Source organism: Pelodiscus sinensis, chromosome 15, assembly GCF_052426305.1.
Source record: "Pelodiscus sinensis isolate ZL-2025 chromosome 15, ASM5242630v1, whole genome shotgun sequence".
Classification (NCBI taxonomy): domain Eukaryota; kingdom Metazoa; phylum Chordata; order Testudines; family Trionychidae; genus Pelodiscus; species Pelodiscus sinensis.
The window spans coordinates 5966697-5983924 of record NC_143066.1 but is presented as its reverse complement, the minus strand read 5'-3'; positions in this window follow the sequence as shown (position 1 = coordinate 5983924).

Genomic DNA, 17228 nt, shown 5'->3' with positions numbered 1-17228 from the left:
CCATTTACTGTCTGGTTTCTGTTTATGGTAGAGTCAGGGACAGGCAGCACACCTGCGTTCCCAGGGCATCAAAGGCTGACTGCCTTTCTCTTGCTCTCTGGGGAGGGGGGGAACAAGATGGGGTTTGTGGAAAAACAAGATGGGGTTTGTGTCTGGCTACACTAGGAGGGTGGTGAAGCACTGGGATGGGTTACCTAGGGAAGTAGTGGAGTCTCCATCCCTAGAGGTGTTTAAGTCTCGGCTTGACAAAGCCCTGGCCGCGTTGATTTAGTTGGAATTGGTCCTGCCTAGAGCAGGGGGCTGGACTTGATGACCTTCTGAGGTCTCTTCCAGTTCTATGATTCTATGATACACTACTCCACCCTCACTTGTACGCCCATGAACGCCAAAGTCGGCCGACCCTGGAACTCAAGGCAAGTAAACGCCACCCCTAGGAGGGGCTATCCCCAAGGGGAGAGGACCCCATAACCCTGCCATAGACCTGATGGTGGGTCTGCTGAACCCCCCTGCTCGGCCGAGAGGGGGTGCTCGCACCCAGAAAACCCATCACAATGGCATATTTGTTCTGTTCTAAAAGCTTCTTCTGCAATCCTTGATAACGCCCTTACATGTTGGCAGCATTGTCATAAGACTGACCTCTGCATTTTGAGAAATCTATTTTGCAAACTTGGCACAGATAATGCAGTACTTGATTTGCCATTTCTTCACCCCTGTGGCTTTTCAAATTGAGGAATGTTATAAATTGGTCAACTGGTTTTCCATCTGTGGGAGACACATATCTTAGTACTCAATTGATCAATATGTGAAAGATCAGGTGTAGAGTGGACAGATAAACTGAAGTACCCAGCAGTACTTATTTCATCCACAATAGCTGAACGAAATTTGTCACTCATTAGACCAATGAGTTCATCACATACTGTCTTGGATAAGTATGATGGCTTATCTTTGCCAGCATTCCCATATTTTGAGATATAGCCCGCTAAAAATGGGTCAAACTGAGCCACAAGCTCCAACAATCCCAAGAACAGAAAAACGGGGGAAGAGTGTGTAGTGGAGCGTAAGGAAGTCTAACAAAGTTCTGATTTTTCCCATGATGACTACTTCGATCCTTTTTTTGAAATATCAAATACCACATTATTTCCCAAAAAACCCCGCATTAGTCTGCCTATTGGGTAATCCAGCCTTCGTGTCAGTATCTGTGAGTGTCTGTGTCCGGGGTGTCAGTGTCTGTGGGTGTCAGACCATGTCCGGGGATGTCAGTATCTTTGGGTGTCAGTCAGTCTGTGTCCAGGTGTGTCAGTGTCTGTGGGTGTCTGTGTCTGGGGTATTAGTGTGGGGGGGGTGTCAGTCCGTATCCGGGGGTGTCAGTGTCTGTCAGTCAGTCCATGTCCGGGTGTCAGTGTCTATGTGTGTGTGTCAGTCTGTATCCAGGGGTGCCTGTATCCAGGGGAGTCAGTGTCCGGGTGTGTCAGTGTCTGTGGGTGTGAGTGTCAGTGTCTGTCAGTCAGTCTGTATCTGGGTGTGTCAGTGTCTGTGGGTGTCAGCCTGTGTCTGGGAGTGTCAGTGTCTGTGGGTGTCAGTCAGTCTGTATCCGGGGGTGTCAGTGTCTGTCAGTCCACCCGTGTCCGGGTGTGTCAGTGTCTGTGGGTGCCAGTCAGTCTGTATCCGGGGGTGTCAGTGTCAGTGTCTGTCAGTCAGCCCGTGTCCGGGTGTGTCAGTGTCTGTGGGTGTCAGTCAGTCTGTAGCTGGGGGTGTCAGTGTCTGTCAGTCAGCCCGTGTCCGGGTGTCAGTGTCTGTGGGTGTCAGTCAGCCAGTGTCCGGGTGTGTCAGTGTCTGTGGGTGCCAGTCAGTCTGTATCCGGGGGTGTCAGTGTCAGTGTCTGTCAGTCAGCCCGTGTCCGGGTGTGTCAGTGTCTGTGGGTGCCAGTCAGTCTGTATCCGGGGGTGTCAGTGTCAGTGTCTGTCAGTCAGCCCATGTCCGGGTGTGTCAGTGTCTGTGGGTGCCAGTCAGTCTGTATCCGGGGGTGTCAGTGTCAATGTCTGTCAGTCAGCCCGTGTCCGGGTGTGTCAGTGTCTGTGGGTGCCAGTCAGTCTGTATCCGGGGGTGTCAGTGTCAGTGTCTGTCAGTCAGCCCGTGTCCAGGTGTGTCAGTGTCTGTGGGTGTCAGTCAGTCTGTATCCGGGGGTGTCAGTGTCAGTGTCTGTCAGTCAGCCCGTATCCGGGTGTCAGTGTCTGTGGGTGTCAGTCAGTCTGTATCCGGGGGTGTCAGTGTCCAGGTGTCGGTGTCAGTGTCTGTCAGTCAGCCCGTGTCCGGGTGTGTCAGTGTCTGTGGGTGCCAGTCAGTCTGTATCCGGGGGTGTCAGTGTCAGTGTCTGTCAGTCAGCCCGTGTCTGGGGGTGTCAGTGTCTGTGGGTGTCAGTCAGTCTGTATCCGGGGGTGTCAGTGTCAGTGTCTGTCAGTCAGCCCGTATCCGGGTGTCAGTGTCTGTGGGTGTCAGTCAGTCTGTATCCGGGGGTGTCAGTGTCTGTCAGTCAGCCTGTGTCCGGGTGTGTCAGTGTCTGTGGGTGCCAGTCAGTCTGTATCCGGGGGTGTCAGTGTCAGTGTCTGTCAGTCAGCCCGTGTCTGGGGGTGTCAGTGTCTGTGGGTGTCAGTCAGTCTGTATCCGGGGGTGTGAGTGTCCGGGTGTCAGTGTCTGTCAGTCAGCCTGTGTCTGGGGATGTCAGTGTCTGTGGGTGTCAGTCAGTCTGTATCCGGGGGTGTCAGTGTCTGGGTGTCAGTGTCTGTCAGTCAGCCCGTGTCTGGGGATGTCAGTGTCTGTGGGTGTCAGTCAGTCTGTATCTGGGGGTGTCAGTGTCTGGGTGTCAGTGTCTGTGGGTGTGAGTGTCAGTGTCAGTCAGCCCGTGTCCGGGTGTGTCAGTGTCTGTGGGTGCCAGTCAGTCTGTATCCGGGGGTGTCAGTGTCAGTGTCTGTCAGTCAGCCCGTGTCCGGGTGTGTCAGTGTCTGTGGGTGCCAGTCAGTCTGTATCCGGGGGTGTCAGTGTCAGTGTCTGTCAGTCAGCCCGTGTCTGGGGGTGTCAGTGTCTGTGGGTGTCAGTCAGTCTGTATCCGGGGGTGTGAGTGTCCGGGTGTCAGTGTCTGTCAGTCAGCCTGTGTCTGGGGATGTCAGTGTCTGTGGGTGTCAGTCAGTCTGTATCCGGGGGTGTCAGTGTCTGGGTGTCAGTGTCTGTGGGTGTGAGTGTCAGTGTCTGTCAGCCCGTGTCTGGGGGTGTCAGTGTCTGGGGGTGTCAGTGTCAGTGTCTGTCAGTCAGCCCGTGTCCGGGTGTGTCAGTGTCTGTGGGTGCCAGTCAGTCTGTATCCGGGGGTGTCAGTGTCAGTGTCTGTCAGTCAGCCCGTGTCCGGGTGTGTCAGTGTCTGTGGGTGCCAGTCAGTCTGTATCCGGGGGTGTCAGTGTCAGTGTCTGTCAGTCAGTCCGTGTCTGGGGGTGTCAGTGTCTGTGGGTGTCAGTCAGTCTGTATCCGGGCGTGTCAGTGTCTGGGTGTCAGTGTCTGTCAGTCAGCCCGTGTCTGGGGATGTCAGTGTCTGTGGGTGCCAGTCAGTCTGTATCCGGGGGTGTCAGTGTCAGTGTCTGTCAGTCAGCCCGTGTCCGGGTGTGTCAGTGTCTGTGGGTGCCAGTCAGTCTGTATCCGGGGGTGTCAGTGTCAGTGTCTGTCAGTCAGCCCGTATCCGGGTGTCAGTGTCTGTGGGTGTCAGTCAGTCTGTATCCGGGGGTGTCAGTGTCCGGGTGTCAGTGTCAGTGTCTGTCAGTCAGCCCTTGTCCGGGTGTATCAGTGTCTGTGGGTGCCAGTCAGTCTGTATCCGGGGGTGTCAGTGTCAGTGTCTGTCAGTCAGCCCGTGTCTGGGGGTGTCAGTGTCTGTGGGTGTCAGTCAGTCTGTCTCCGGGGGTGTGAGTGTCCGGGTGTCAGTGTCTGTCAGTCAGCCTGTGTCTGGGGATGTCAGTGTCTGTGGGTGTCAGTCAGTCTGTATCCGGGCGTGTCAGTGTCTGGGTGTCAGTGTCTGTCAGTCAGCCCGTGTCTGGGGATGTCAGTGTCTGTGGGTGTCAGTCAGTCTGTATCCGGGGGTGTCAGTGTCTGGGTGTCAGTGTCTGTGGGTGTGAGTGTCAGTGTCTGTCAGCCCCTGTCTGGGGGTGTCAGTGTCTGAGGGTGTCAGTGTCTGGGGGTGTCAGTCAGCCCGTGTCCGGGTGTGTCAGTGTCTGTGGGTGTCAGTCAGTCTGTATCCGGGGGTGTCAGTGTCAGTGTCTGTCAGTCAGCCCGTGTCCGGGTGTGTCAGTGTCTGTGGGTGCCAGTCAGTCTGTATCCGAGGGTGTCAGTGTCAGTGTCTGTCAGTCAGTCCGTGTCTGGGGGTGTCAGTGTCTGTGGGTGTCAGTCAGTCTGTATCCGGGGGTGTGAGTGTCCGGGTGTCAGTGTCTGTCAGTCAGCCTGTGTCTGGGGATGTCAGTGTCTGTGGGTGTCAGTCAGTCTGTATCCGGGGGTGTCAGTGTCTGGGTGTCAGTGTCTGTGGGTGTGAGTGTCAGTGTCTGTCAGCCCGTGTCTGGGGGTGTCAGTGTCTGGGGGTGTCAGTGTCAGTGTCTGTCAGTCAGCCCGTGTCCGGGTGTGTCAGTGTCTGTGGGTGCCAGTCAGTCTGTATCCGGGGGTGTCAGTGTCAGTGTCTGTCAGTCAGCCCGTGTCCGGGTGTGTCAGTGTCTGTGGGTGCCAGTCAGTCTGTATCCGGGGGTGTCAGTGTCAGTGTCTGTCAGTCAGTCCGTGTCTGGGGGTGTCAGTGTCTGTGGGTGTCAGTCAGTCTGTATCCGGGCGTGTCAGTGTCTGGGTGTCAGTGTCTGTCAGTCAGCCCGTGTCTGGGGATGTCAGTGTCTGTGGGTGCCAGTCAGTCTGTATCCGGGGGTGTCAGTGTCAGTGTCTGTCAGTCAGCCCGTGTCCGGGTGTGTCAGTGTCTGTGGGTGCCAGTCAGTCTGTATCCGGGGGTGTCAGTGTCAGTGTCTGTCAGTCAGCCCGTATCCGGGTGTCAGTGTCTGTGGGTGTCAGTCAGTCTGTATCCGGGGGTGTCAGTGTCCGGGTGTCAGTGTCAGTGTCTGTCAGTCAGCCCTTGTCCGGGTGTGTCAGTGTCTGTGGGTGCCAGTCAGTCTGTATCCGGGGGTGTCAGTGTCAGTGTCTGTCAGTCAGCCCGTGTCTGGGGGTGTCAGTGTCTGTGGGTGTCAGTCAGTCTGTCTCCGGGGGTGTGAGTGTCCGGGTGTCAGTGTCTGTCAGTCAGCCTGTGTCTGGGGATGTCAGTGTCTGTGGGTGTCAGTCAGTCTGTATCCGGGGGTGTCAGTGTCTGGGTGTCAGTGTCTGTCAGTCAGCCCGTGTCTGGGGATGTCAGTGTCTGTGGGTGTCAGTCAGTCTGTATCTGGGGGTGTCAGTGTCTGCGTGTCAGTGTCTGTGGGTGTGAGTGTCAGTGTCTGTCAGCCCGTGTCTGGGGGTGTCAGTGTCTGGGGGTGTCAGTGTCAGTGTCTGTCAGTCAGCCCGTGTCCGGGTGTGTCAGTGTCTGTGGGTGCCAGTCAGTCTGTATCCGGGGGTGTCAGTGTCAGTGTCTGTCAGTCATCCCGTGTCCGGGTGTGTCAGTGTCTGTGGGTGCCAGTCAGTCTGTATCCGGGGGTGTCAGTGTCAGTGTCTGTCAGTCAGTCCGTGTCTGGGGGTGTCAGTGTCTGTGGGTGTCAGTCAGTCTGTATCCGGGCGTGTCAGTGTCTGGGTGTCAGTGTCTGTCAGTCAGCCCGTGTCTGGGGATGTCAGTGTCTGTGGGTGTCAGTCAGTCTGTATCCGGGGGTGTCAGTGTCTGGGTGTCAGTGTCTGTGGGTGTGAGTGTCAGTGTCTGTCAGCCCCTGTCTGGGGGTGTCAGTGTCTGGGGGTGTCAGTGTCTGGGGGTGTCAGTCAGCCCGTGTCCGGGTGTGTCAGTGTCTGTGGGTGTCAGTCAGTCTGTATCCGGGGGTGTCAGTGTCAGTGTCTGTCAGTCAGCCCGTGTCCGGGTGTGTCAGTGTCTGTGGGTGCCAGTCAGTCTGTATCCGAGGGTGTCAGTGTCAGTGTCTGTCAGTCAGCCCGTGTCTGGGGATGTCAGTGTCTGTGGGTGCCAGTCAGTCTGTATCCGGGGGTGTCAGTGTCTGGGTGTCAGTGTCTGTGGGTGTGAGTGTCAGTGTCTGTCAGCCCGTGTCTGGGGGTGTCAGTGTCTGGGGGTGTCAGTCAGCCCGTGTCCGGGTGTGTCAGTGTCTGTGGGTGTCAGTCAGTCTGTATCCGGGGGTGTCAGTGTCAGTCTCTGTCAGTCAGCCCGTGTCCGGGTGTGTCAGTGTCTGTGGGTGCCAGTCAGTCTGTATCCGGGGGTGTCAGTGTCAGTGTCTGTCAGTCAGTCCGTGTCTGGGGGTGTCAGTGTCTGTGGGTGTCAGTCAGTCTGTATCCGGGCGTGTCAGTGTCTGGGTGTCAGTGTCTGTCAGTCAGCCGTGTCTGGGGATGTCAGTGTCTGTGGGTGCCAGTCAGTCTGTATCCGGGGGTGTCAGTGTCTGGGTGTCAGTGTCTGTGGGTGTGAGTGTCAGTGTCTGTCAGCCCGTGTCTGGGGGTGTCAGTGTCTGTGGGTGTCAGTCAGTCTGTATCCGGGGGTGTGAGTGTCCGGGTGTCAGTGTCTGTCAGTCAGCCCGTGTCCGGTGTCAGTGTCTGTGGGTGCCAGTCAGTCTGTAGCCGGGGGTGTCAGTGTCTGTCAGTCAGCCCGTGTCTGGTGTCAGTGTCTGTGGGTGCCAGTCAGTCTGTAGCCGGGGGTGTCAGTGTCTGTCAGTCAGCCCGTGCCCGGTGTCAGTGTCTGTGGGTGCCAGTCAGTCTGTAGCCGGGGGTGTCAGTGTCTGTCAGTCAGCCCGTGTCCGGTGTCAGTGTCTGTGGGTGCCAGTCAGTCTGTAGCCGGGGGTGTCAGTGTCTGTCAGTCAGCCCGTGTCCGGTGTCAGTGTCTGTGGGTGCCAGTCAGTCTGTAGCCGGGGGTGTCAGTGTCTGTCAGTCAGCCCGTGTCCGGTGTCAGTGTCTGTGGGTGCCAGTCAGTCTGTAGCCGGGGGTGTCAGTGTCTGTCAGTCAGCCCGTGTCCGGTGTCAGTGTCTGTGGGTGCCAGTCAGTCTGTAGCCGGGGGTGTCAGTGTCTGTCAGTCAGCCCGTGTCCGGTGTCAGTGTCTGTGGGTGCCAGTCAGTCTGTAGCCGGGGGTGTCAGTGTCTGTCAGTCAGCCCGTGCCCGGTGTCAGTGTCTGTGGGTGCCAGTCAGTCAGTAGCCGGGGGTGTCAGTGTCTGTCAGTCAGCCCGTGCCCGGTGTCAGTGTCTGTGGGTGCCAGTCAGTCTGTAGCCGGGGGTGTCAGTGTCTGTCAGTCAGCCCGTGTCCGGTGTCAGTGTCTGTGGGTGCCAGTCAGTCTGTAGCCGGGGGTGTCAGTGTCTGTCAGTCAGCCCGTGCCCGGGTGTCAGTGTCTGTGGGTGCCAGTCAGTCTGTAGCCGGGGGTGTCAGTGTCTGTCAGTCAGCCCGTGCCCGGGTGTCAGTGTCTGTGGGTGCCAGTCAGTCTGTAGCCGGGGGTGTCAGTGTCTGTCAGTCAGCCCGTGTCCGGGTGTCAGTGTCTGTGGGTGCCAGTCAGTCTGTAGCCGGGGCTGTCAGTGTCTGTCAGTCAGCCCGTGCCCGGGTGTCAGTGTCTGTGGGTGCCAGTCAGTCTGTAGCCGGGGGTGTCAGTGTCTGTCAGTCAGCCCGTGTCCGGGTGTCAGTGTCTGTGGGTGCCAGTCAGTCTGTAGCCGGGGCTGTCAGTGTCTGTCAGTCAGCCCATGCCCGGGTGTCAGTGTCTCTGGGTGCCAGTCAGTCTGTAGCCGGGGGTGTCAGTGTCTGTCAGTCAGCCCGTGTCCGGGTGTCAGTGTCTGTGGGTGCCAGTCAGTCTGTAGCCGGGGGTGTCAGTGTCTGTCAGTCAGCCCGTGCCGGGTGTCAGTGTCTGTGGGTGCCAGTCAGTCTGTAGCCGGGGGTGTCAGTGTCTGTCAGTCAGCCCGTGCCCGGTGTCAGTGTCTGTGGGTGCCAGTCAGTCTGTAGCCGGGGGTGTCAGTGTCTGTCAGTCAGCCCGTGCCGGGTGTCAGTGTCTGTGGGTGCCAGTCAGTCTGTAGCCGGGGGTGTCAGTGTCTGTCAGTCAGCCCGTGCCCGGTGTCAGTGTCTGTGGGTGCCAGTCAGTCTGTAGCCGGGGGTGTCAGTGTCTGTCAGTCAGCCCGTGTCCGGGTGTCAGTGTCTGTGGGTGCCAGTCAGTCTGTAGCCGGGGCTGTCAGTGTCTGTCAGTCAGCCCGTGCCTGGGTGTCAGTGTCTGTGGGTGCCAGTCAGTCTGTAGCCGGGGGTGTCAGTGTCTGTCAGTCAGCCCGTGTCCGGGTGTCAGTGTCTGTGGGTGCCAGTCAGTCTGTAGCCGGGGGTGTCAGTGTCTGTCAGTCAGCCCGTGCCGGGTGTCAGTATCTGTGGGTGCCAGTCAGTCTGTAGCCGGGGGTGTCAGTGTCTGTCAGTCAGCCCGTGCCCGGTGTCAGTGTCTGTGGGTGCCAGTCAGTCTGTAGCTGGGGGTGTCAGTGTCTGTCAGTCAGCCCGTGCCGGGTGTCAGTGTCTGTGGGTGCCAGTCAGTCTGTAGCCGGGGGTGTCAGTGTCTGTCAGTCAGCCCGTGCCGGGTGTCAGTGTCTGTGGGTGCCAGTCAGTCTGTAGCCGGGGGTGTCAGTGTCTGTCAGTCAGCCCGTGCCGGGTGTCAGTGTCTGTGGGTGCCAGTCAGTCTGTAGCCGGGGGTGTCAGTGTCTGTCAGTCAGCCCGTGCCGGGTGTCAGTGTCTGTGGGTGCCAGTCAGTCTGTAGCCGGGGGTGTCAGTGTCTGTCAGTCAGCCCGTTCCCGGTGTCAGTGTCTGTGGGTGCCAGTCAGTCTGTAGCCGGGGGTGTCAGTGTCTGTCAGTCAGCCCGTGCCGGGTGTCAGTGTCTGTGGGTGCCAGTCAGTCTGTAGCCGGGGGTGTCAGTGTCTGTCAGCCAGCCCGTGCCCGGTGTCAGTGTCTGTGGGTGCCAGTCAGTCTGTAGCCGGGGGTGTCAGTGTCTGTCAGTCAGCCCGTGTCCGGGTGTCAGTGTCTGTGGGTGCCAGTCAGTCTGTAGCCGGGGGTGTCAGTGTCTGTCAGTCAGCCCGTGCTCGGTGTCAGTGTCTGTGGGTGCCAGTCAGTCAGTAGCCGGGGGTGTCAGTGTCTGTCAGTCAGCCCGTGCCGGGTGTCAGTGTCTGTGGGTGCCAGTCAGTCTGTAGCCGGGGGTGTCAGTGTCTGTCAGTCAGCCCGTGCCCGGTGTCAGTGTCTGTGGGTGCCAGTCAGTCTGTAGCCGGGGGTGTCAGTGTCTGTCAGTCAGCCCGTGTCCGGGTGTCAGTGTCTGTGGGTGCCAGTCAGTCTGTAGCCGGGGGTGTCAGTGTCTGTCAGTCAGCCCGTGCTCGGTGTCAGTGTCTGTGGGTGCCAGTCAGTCAGTAGCCGGGGGTGTCAGTGTCTGTCAGTCAGCCCGTGCCCGGTGTCAGTGTCTGTGGGTGCCAGTCAGTCTGTAGCCGGGGGTGTCAGTGTCTGTCAGTCAGCCCGTGTCCGGGTGTCAGTGTCTGTGGGTGCCAGTCAGTCAGTAGCCGGGGGTGTCAGTGTCTGTCAGTCAGCCCGTGCCGGGTGTCAGTGTCTGTGGGTGCCAGTCAGTCTGTAGCCGGGGGTGTCAGTGTCTGTCAGTCAGCCCGTGCCCGGTGTCAGTGTCTGTGGGTGCCAGTCAGTCTGTAGCCGGGGGTGTCAGTGTCTGTCAGTCAGCCCGTGTCCGGGTGTCAGTGTCTGTGGGTGCCAGTCAGTCTGTAGCCGGGGGTGTCAGTGTCTGTCAGTCAGCCCGTGCTCGGTGTCAGTGTCTGTGGGTGCCAGTCAGTCAGTAGCCGGGGGTGTCAGTGTCTGTCAGTCAGCCCGTGCCGGGTGTCAGTGTCTGTGGGTGCCAGTCAGTCAGTAGCCGGGGGTGTCAGTGTCTGTCAGTCAGCCCGTGCTCGGTGTCAGTGTCTGTGGGTGCCAGTCAGTCAGTAGCCGGGGGTGTCAGTGTCTGTCAGTCAGCCCGTGCCGGGTGTCAGTGTCTGTGGGTGCCAGTCAGTCAGTAGCCGGGGGTGTCAGTGTCTGTCAGTCAGCCCGTGCCGGGTGTCAGTGTCTGTGGGTGCCAGTCAGTCTGTAGCCGGGGGTGTCAGTGTCTGTCAGTCAGCCCGTGTCCGGGTGTCAGTGTCTGTGGGTGCCAGTCAGTCTGGGTACGTCTACACTACAGCGCTAGTTCGAACTAACTTAGTTCGAATTAGTTAATTCGAACTAAGCTAGTTCGAACTAGCGCATCTAGAACTAAAAACTAGTTCGAACTAGCGTTTTGCTAGTTCGAACTAGCGCGTCCACACTGATTGGACGCAGGGGGGCATTTAAGGGCAGCTGAAACCGGTTCTGGCAGGGCATCAGGTCAGCAGTTGCTTTGTGTGGCTGCTGTCTGAGGCTATCTGAGGCTCGTGCTTAAAGGGACCCCCCCTGGACAGCCGGTTCTCAGCTTTTCCTGCTTGCTTGCCAACCTCGCCGAGGGACAGCAAAGCGTCGGTCTCTGTGCCCGTCTGTGTCGGTGCTTCCCTTCGGGGGGGACTGCCGCAGGTGGCAACATGGAGCCACGGCTCGCCCTGCACCTTCTGGTGCACGTTCTGGACTTGCTACTGCAAGCCTGCCAGCAATGGCTCGAGGCTGCCTGGCACCACCTGGGGAACGTCAGCCCCCTGCCTCTCCGCCTGGCCGCCCTGGGGGCCGTGGAGGAGCCGCGGCGGCGCCCCGGCACCGGCGTGCCCCGCCGCATCTGGCGTCTGGACACCAGCAGCGACTGGTGGGACCGCATCGTCCTGGAGCGCTGGGACGACCGACAGTGGACCCAGAACTTTAGGATGAGGAGGGACACCTTCCTGGAGCTCTGCGAGTGGCTCGCCCCTGCCCTGCAAAGAAGGGACACTCGCATGAGGCCCGCCATCCCCCTCCAGAAGCGGGTGGCCATCGCCCTCTGGAAGCTCTCCACGCCGGACAGCTACCGATCCGTCGGGAACCAGTTCGGCGTGGGGAGATCCACTGTCGGAGCAGTGCTCATGCAGGTACGGCGCTCGTCGGCCACCGAGCCGGGGGGGAGGGGGGCTGCGAGGAGGGGATGGGCCGCCCCAGGGACAAAGGGGGGGGCGGGAGGAGGCGAAGGCGCCCCGCACCGGAGGGGTCGGGCTGTCCCGGCCGTACTACACGCCGCCAGGGGGGTTGCTTCCGGGAGTGGGGCGCGGGGCACTGCCAGGGCATGAATGCTCCCAGCCACCCGGGCGCCCCACTGATTGACGCTTTGCTGTGTCTCTCTCCGCAGGTGGTCAAGGCCATCAACCGGGTGCTGCTCCGCAGGGTGGTCCGCCTCGCCGACCCGGATGCCGTCATCCGGGGATTCGGCGCCCTCGGCTTCCCCAACTGCGGGGGGGCCATCGACGGGACGCACATCCCCATCCGTGCCCCGGAACACCAGGCGTCCCGGTACGTGAACCGCAAGGGGTACTTCTCCGTCATCCTGCAGGCCGTGTGTGACCACCGGGGACAGTTCACGGACATAAATGTGGGCTGGTCCGGCAAAGCACACGACGCCCGGGTGTACCGGAACTCATCCGTGTGCCAGCGGCTGCAGGACGGGACCTTCTTCCCCGACCGCCACATCAGGGTCGGGGACGTGGACATGCCCGTCTGCCTGGTGGGGGATGCCGCCTACCCACTGCAGCCCTGGCTCATGAAGCCCTACACGGGGCACCTCAATCCCTCCCGCCAGGCCTTCAATAACAGGCTGAGCAGGGCCCGCATCGTGGTGGAGGGGGCCTTCGGGCGACTGAAAGCCCGCTTTCGATGCCTCCTCACCCGTCTGGACCTGGCCGAGCACAACATCCCTCCCGTGGTGGCGGCATGTTGTGTGCTCCACAATTTGTGTGAGCGGAAGGGGGAGGCTTTCTTGCCAGCCTGGATGGCTGAGGCTGACCGCATGGCTGGACACTACGGTCAGCCCCGCACCGCCGCCGTCCGGGAAGCCCAGCGGGGGGCCATCCGGATCCGGGAAGCCCTGCGGGAGAGCTTCCAGGTGGAGGAGGAGGAGGACTGACCTCTCCCTGCATGCCCCACCGGGGCCTTCTTCCACCCTACCCCCCCCTTCCCCTTTCCCCTCCCTATCTACTGTACAATAAAGACACCTGTTTTTCAAACAAAAACGTCTGTTTATTTCAGAGAACTGGGGTGGGGGAGGGAGGAATGAAGGTGGGAGAAGGGAGGGGGAAACCTGGGACGAGGGAGCTGGAAGGGGAGGGGAGGGAAGGGAGGAAGGGAAAGGAAAGCTCAGGGGTGGGAGTCTGGGTGCCTCTCCCGTCTCGCCACACTGCGGGTCCGGGGGCGTCGGTGGGGAATGGTTGTGGAGGGGGGGGCAGAGAGGACAGGGGGTGTGGAGGAAGCAGGAGCGGAAGCAGGAGCGGAAGCAGGAGGAACAGGAGGAGCAGGGGGAGCAGGGGGAGCAAGAGGGGGAGCAAGAGGGGGAGCAGGGGGAGCAAGAGGGGGAGCAAGAGGGGGAGCAGGGGGAGGAGGAAATGGAAAGCGGTCTAGCAGGCTCTGGAGGTGGCCTCGCAGGGCACGGCCCTGCTCCTCCAGGGCCTCCAGACTCCTCTGGCGCAGCCTGAGGTCCTCCTGGACCCAGTGGTCCTGGAGACGGAGCTGTCGGTCCAGGAACCGGAGATGCCGCCTCTGGTAGTCCTCCTGGTTCCTGGCTGTCCTGCTTGCCCGGGCGCGGGTGGCTGCTGCAGGCGGTGTGGTGCGCCCTGCAGTCCCCGGTGCTGCAGCTGTGGTGCAAGAAGACCAGCGGTCAATTACCCCAGGGGCCCAGGTGTGTGAAACCCAGCTCCCCTCTGCAAGGCCAGGGCCCCTGCAGGATCCCCAGCTGCTGCTCCGTAGTGGGCAAGGCCCAGGCGCACGGTCCCGGGGCTCCCTCTCGCCCCAGCCCCCCGTACACATAAGGGGAACACGAGGGTACTCACAGGTGGACGCCTCCCCGGCCTCTGATGATGCAGGCGAGCGGCTCTGTGGGGTGCCTCGGGGGTCCCGGGTCCTGGGAAGGCTGGCGGCAGGCTCCTGGCTCTCAGAGCCCTCTTCCTCCTCCTAGGTGTCCAGGAGCGGTCCCTCTGCCCCGGGGTCAATCACGTCCCGGGGGGCAGGGACGGCATGAGGCCCCAGGATGCGGTCCAGGGCATGGAAGTGGGGGCAGGCCTCCGGGTCAGCCTCTGGCAGGCAGGCCCGGGAGTAGGACTGCCGCAAGTCTTTAATCTTGCAGCGCACCTGCTCCCGGCTGCGCTGGTGGCCCCTGGCGGCCAGGCTGGCAGCCATGCGTCCATAGACGGCCGCGTTCCGGTGGCTAGTGCGGAGATCGTGGACATTTGAGGCTTCCCCCCAAACCTCGATGAGGTCCACGATCTCCGCACTTGACCAGGCGGGCGCCCGCCTTTTGCGCCCCCGGGCAGGCTCCCGGGAGCCGCCAGGCTGGTCGTGGGGAGCAGTGGAGGGCTGGGAGCCCTCGGATGGCTGGCTCATTGTGTGGCAGGTGCAGGCTGTGCAGGCACGGGTGCTGGCAGCCTTGCAACTGGCACAAAGTGAGTAGCCAGCCCGTGGCCCTTTAAGGGCTCCGGGGCCGGGAGGGGGGCAATAGAGTTTCCCTGGTGTTGGCCAGAGTGGCCACCAGGGAAACCTGGGAAGCCTTAGCCTCCCACTAGTTCGAACTAAAGGGCTACACAGCCCTTAGTTCGAACTAGCTAGTTCGAACTAGGCGTTAGTCCTCGTAAAATGAGGTTTACCTAGTTCGAACTAAGCGCTCCGTTAGTTCGAATTAAGTTCGAACTAACGGAGCGCTAGTGTAGCGCATAGGAAAGTTAGTTCGAACTAACGTCCGTTAGTTCGAACTAACTTTCTAGTGTAGACATACCCTCAGTAGCCGGGGGTGTCAGTGTCTGTCAGTCAGCCCGTGCCGGGTGTCAGTGTCTGTGGGTGCCAGTCAGTCTGTAGCCGGGGGTGTCAGTGTCTGTCAGTCAGCCCGTGCCCGGTGTCAGTGTCTGTGGGTGCCAGTCAGTCTGTAGCCGGGGGTGTCAGTGTCTGTCAGTCAGCCCGTGCCGGGTGTCAGTGTCTGTGGGTGCCAGTCAGTCTGTAGCCGGGGGTGTCAGTGTCTGTCAGTCAGCCCGTGCCCGGTGTCAGTGTCTGTGGGTGCCAGTCAGTCTGTAGCCGGGGGTGTCAGTGTCTGTCAGTCAGCCCGTGTCCGGGTGTCAGTGTCTGTGGGTGCCAGTCAGTCTGTAGCCGGGGCTGTCAGTGTCTGTCAGGGTACGTCTACACTACAGCGCTAGTTCGAACTAACTTAGTTCGAATTAGTTAATTCGAACTAAGCTAGTTCGAACTAACGCGTCTAGAACTAAAAACTAGTTCGAACTAGCGTTTTGCTAGTTCGAACTAGTAAGTCCACATTGAGTGGACTCTGAACAGGGCTTAAGGATGGCCGGAAGCAGTGCCGGCAGGGCATAAAAGGAGGACTTAGAGCATGGAGATGCTGTCTCAGGCTAGCCGAGGGCTGCGCTTAAAGGGTCCCGACCCCCACCCCGGACACACAGTTCTAAGGGGTGCCCCGCTTCCAAAGAAGTTCTGGCTTGGAGTGCCCACACTGGGCACATCACACCACTCGGCCATCAGCCCGGCTGCACTTGCCGCAGGCTGCCATCTGGGGAGAGGGAGTAATTGGGGGGCTGCAGGAGAGCTTCCACCCCCAGAAGCCCGCAGAGCCAGCCCAGTCCTCCCCATCGGGGGCTCGTACCCCATTCCTCCCTCACCTCCTTCCACTTGCCCTTCCCTAGCCCCCCTTCTTCTTGATGTACAAAATAAAGATAACGTTTCTTCCAACATTGACTCTGTCTTTATTGAAAAAAACTGGGGGAGACTGGGAAAAGGAGGTGGGAGAGGGGAAGAGAAAGGCTGGGAGAGGGGAGGGCAACTAACATGATCAGGGGTTGGGAACAGGTCCCAGATGAAGAGAGGCTACAGAGACTGGGACTGTTCAGCTTAGAAAAGAGGAGACGGAGGGGGGACAGGATAGAGGTCTGTAAAAGCAGGGGTTGGGTGGAGAGGGTGCATTCAGAAAAGTTCTTCATGAGTTCCCATAAAGAAGGACTAGAGGACACCAAAGGAAAGGAATGGGTAGCAGGCTTGAAACTAGTAAGAGAAAGTTGTTGTTGTTGACAAAGCAAATAGTTAACCTGTGGAACTCCTTGCTGCAGGAGGCTGTGAAGGCTACAACTAGAACAGAGTTTAAAGGGAAGTGAGATCAAGTCATGGAGGTTGGGTCCATGGAGTCCTATTAGCCAGAGGGTAGGAGTGGTGTCCCTGCCCAAAGTTTGTGGAAGGCTGGAGAGGGATGGCACGAGACAAATGGCTTGGTCATTGTCTTCGGTCCATCCCCTCCAGGGTCCCTAGGGTTGGCCGCTGTGGGCAGACAGGCTACTGGGCTAGATGGACCTTTGGTCTGACCCAGGACGGCCATTGTAAGCTCAGGGCTCAGTGTCGGGGGTCTCAGTGGACCCCCTTGATTTTCATGCACACCTGGTCCTGGGTGGCCAGGCTGGCAGCTCTCCTGCCCTAGACGGCCACTTTCCTGTGCCTAGTGCGGAGATCGTGGACGAGGTCCACGATGTCCACACTAGCCCAGGAAGGTGCCCGCCTCTTGCGGTCCAGGGCAAGCTCCCGGGAGCCGCCAGCCTGGTCCCGGCAAGAGGGGGTGGGCTGGGGGGCATCGGGTGGGTGGCTCTGTGCCGTGCCAGGTGCAGGGTCTGCTAGCTGGGTGCTGGCAGGCTTGCACCTGGCACGGGCACCGTAGCCAGCCCGAGCCCCTTTAAGGGGTCCGGGGCCGGGAGGGGGGCATAGAGTTTCCCTGGTGTTGGCCAGAGTGGCCACCAGGGAAACCTGGGGAGGGCTAGCCTCCCACTAGTTCGAACTAAAGGGCTACACAGCCCTTAGTTCGAACTAGCTAGTTCGAACTAGGCGTTAGTCCTCGTAAAATGAGGTTTACCTAGTTCGAACTAAGCGCTCCGCTAGTTCGATTCAAATTCGAACTAGCGGAGCGCTAGTGTAGCGCATAGGAAAGTTAGTTCGAACTAACGTCCGTTAGTTCGAACTAACTTTCTAGTGTAGACATACCCCCAGTCAGCCCGTGCCTGGGTGTCAGTGTCTGTGGGTGCCAGTCAGTCTGTAGCCGGGGGTGTCAGTGTCTGTCAGTCAGCCCGTGTCCGGGTGTCAGTGTCTGTGGGTGCCAGTCAGTCTGTAGCCGGGGGTGTCAGTGTCTGTCAGTCAGCCCGTGCCGGGTGTCAGTATCTGTGGGTGCCAGTCAGTCTGTAGCCGGGGGTGTCAGTGTCTGTCAGTCAGCCCGTGCCCGGTGTCAGTGTCTGTGGGTGCCAGTCAGTCTGTAGCTGGGGGTGTCAGTGTCTGTCAGTCAGCCCGTGTCCGGGTGTGTCAGTGTCTGTGGGTGCCAGTCAGTCTGTAGCCGGGGGTGTCAGTGTCTGTCAGTCAGCCCGTGCCGGGTGTCAGTGTCTGTGGGTGCCAGTCAGTCTGTAGCCGGGGGTGTCAGTGTCTGTCAGTCAGCCCGTGCCGGGTGTCAGTGTCTGTGGGTGCCAGTCAGTCTGTAGCCGGGGGTGTCAGTGTCTGTCAGTCAGCCCGTGCCGGGTGTCAGTGTCTGTGGGTGCCAGTCAGTCTGTAGCCGGGGGTGTCAGTGTCTGTCAGTCAGCCCGTGTCCGGTGTCAGTGTCTGTGGGTGCCAGTCAGTCTGTAGCCGGGGGTGTCAGTGTCTGTCAGTCAGCCCGTGCCGGGTGTCAGTGTCTGTGGGTGCCAGTCAGTCTGTAGCCGGGGGTGTCAGTGTCTGTCAGTCAGCCCGTGCCCGGTGTCAGTGTCTGTGGGTGCCAGTCAGTCTGTAGCCGGGGGTGTCAGTGTCTGTCAGTCAGCCCGTGTCCGGGTGTCAGTGTCTGTGGGTGCCAGTCAGTCTGTAGCCGGGGGTGTCAGTGTCTGTCAGTCAGCCCGTGCTCGGTGTCAGTGTCTGTGGGTGCCAGTCAGTCAGTAGCCGGG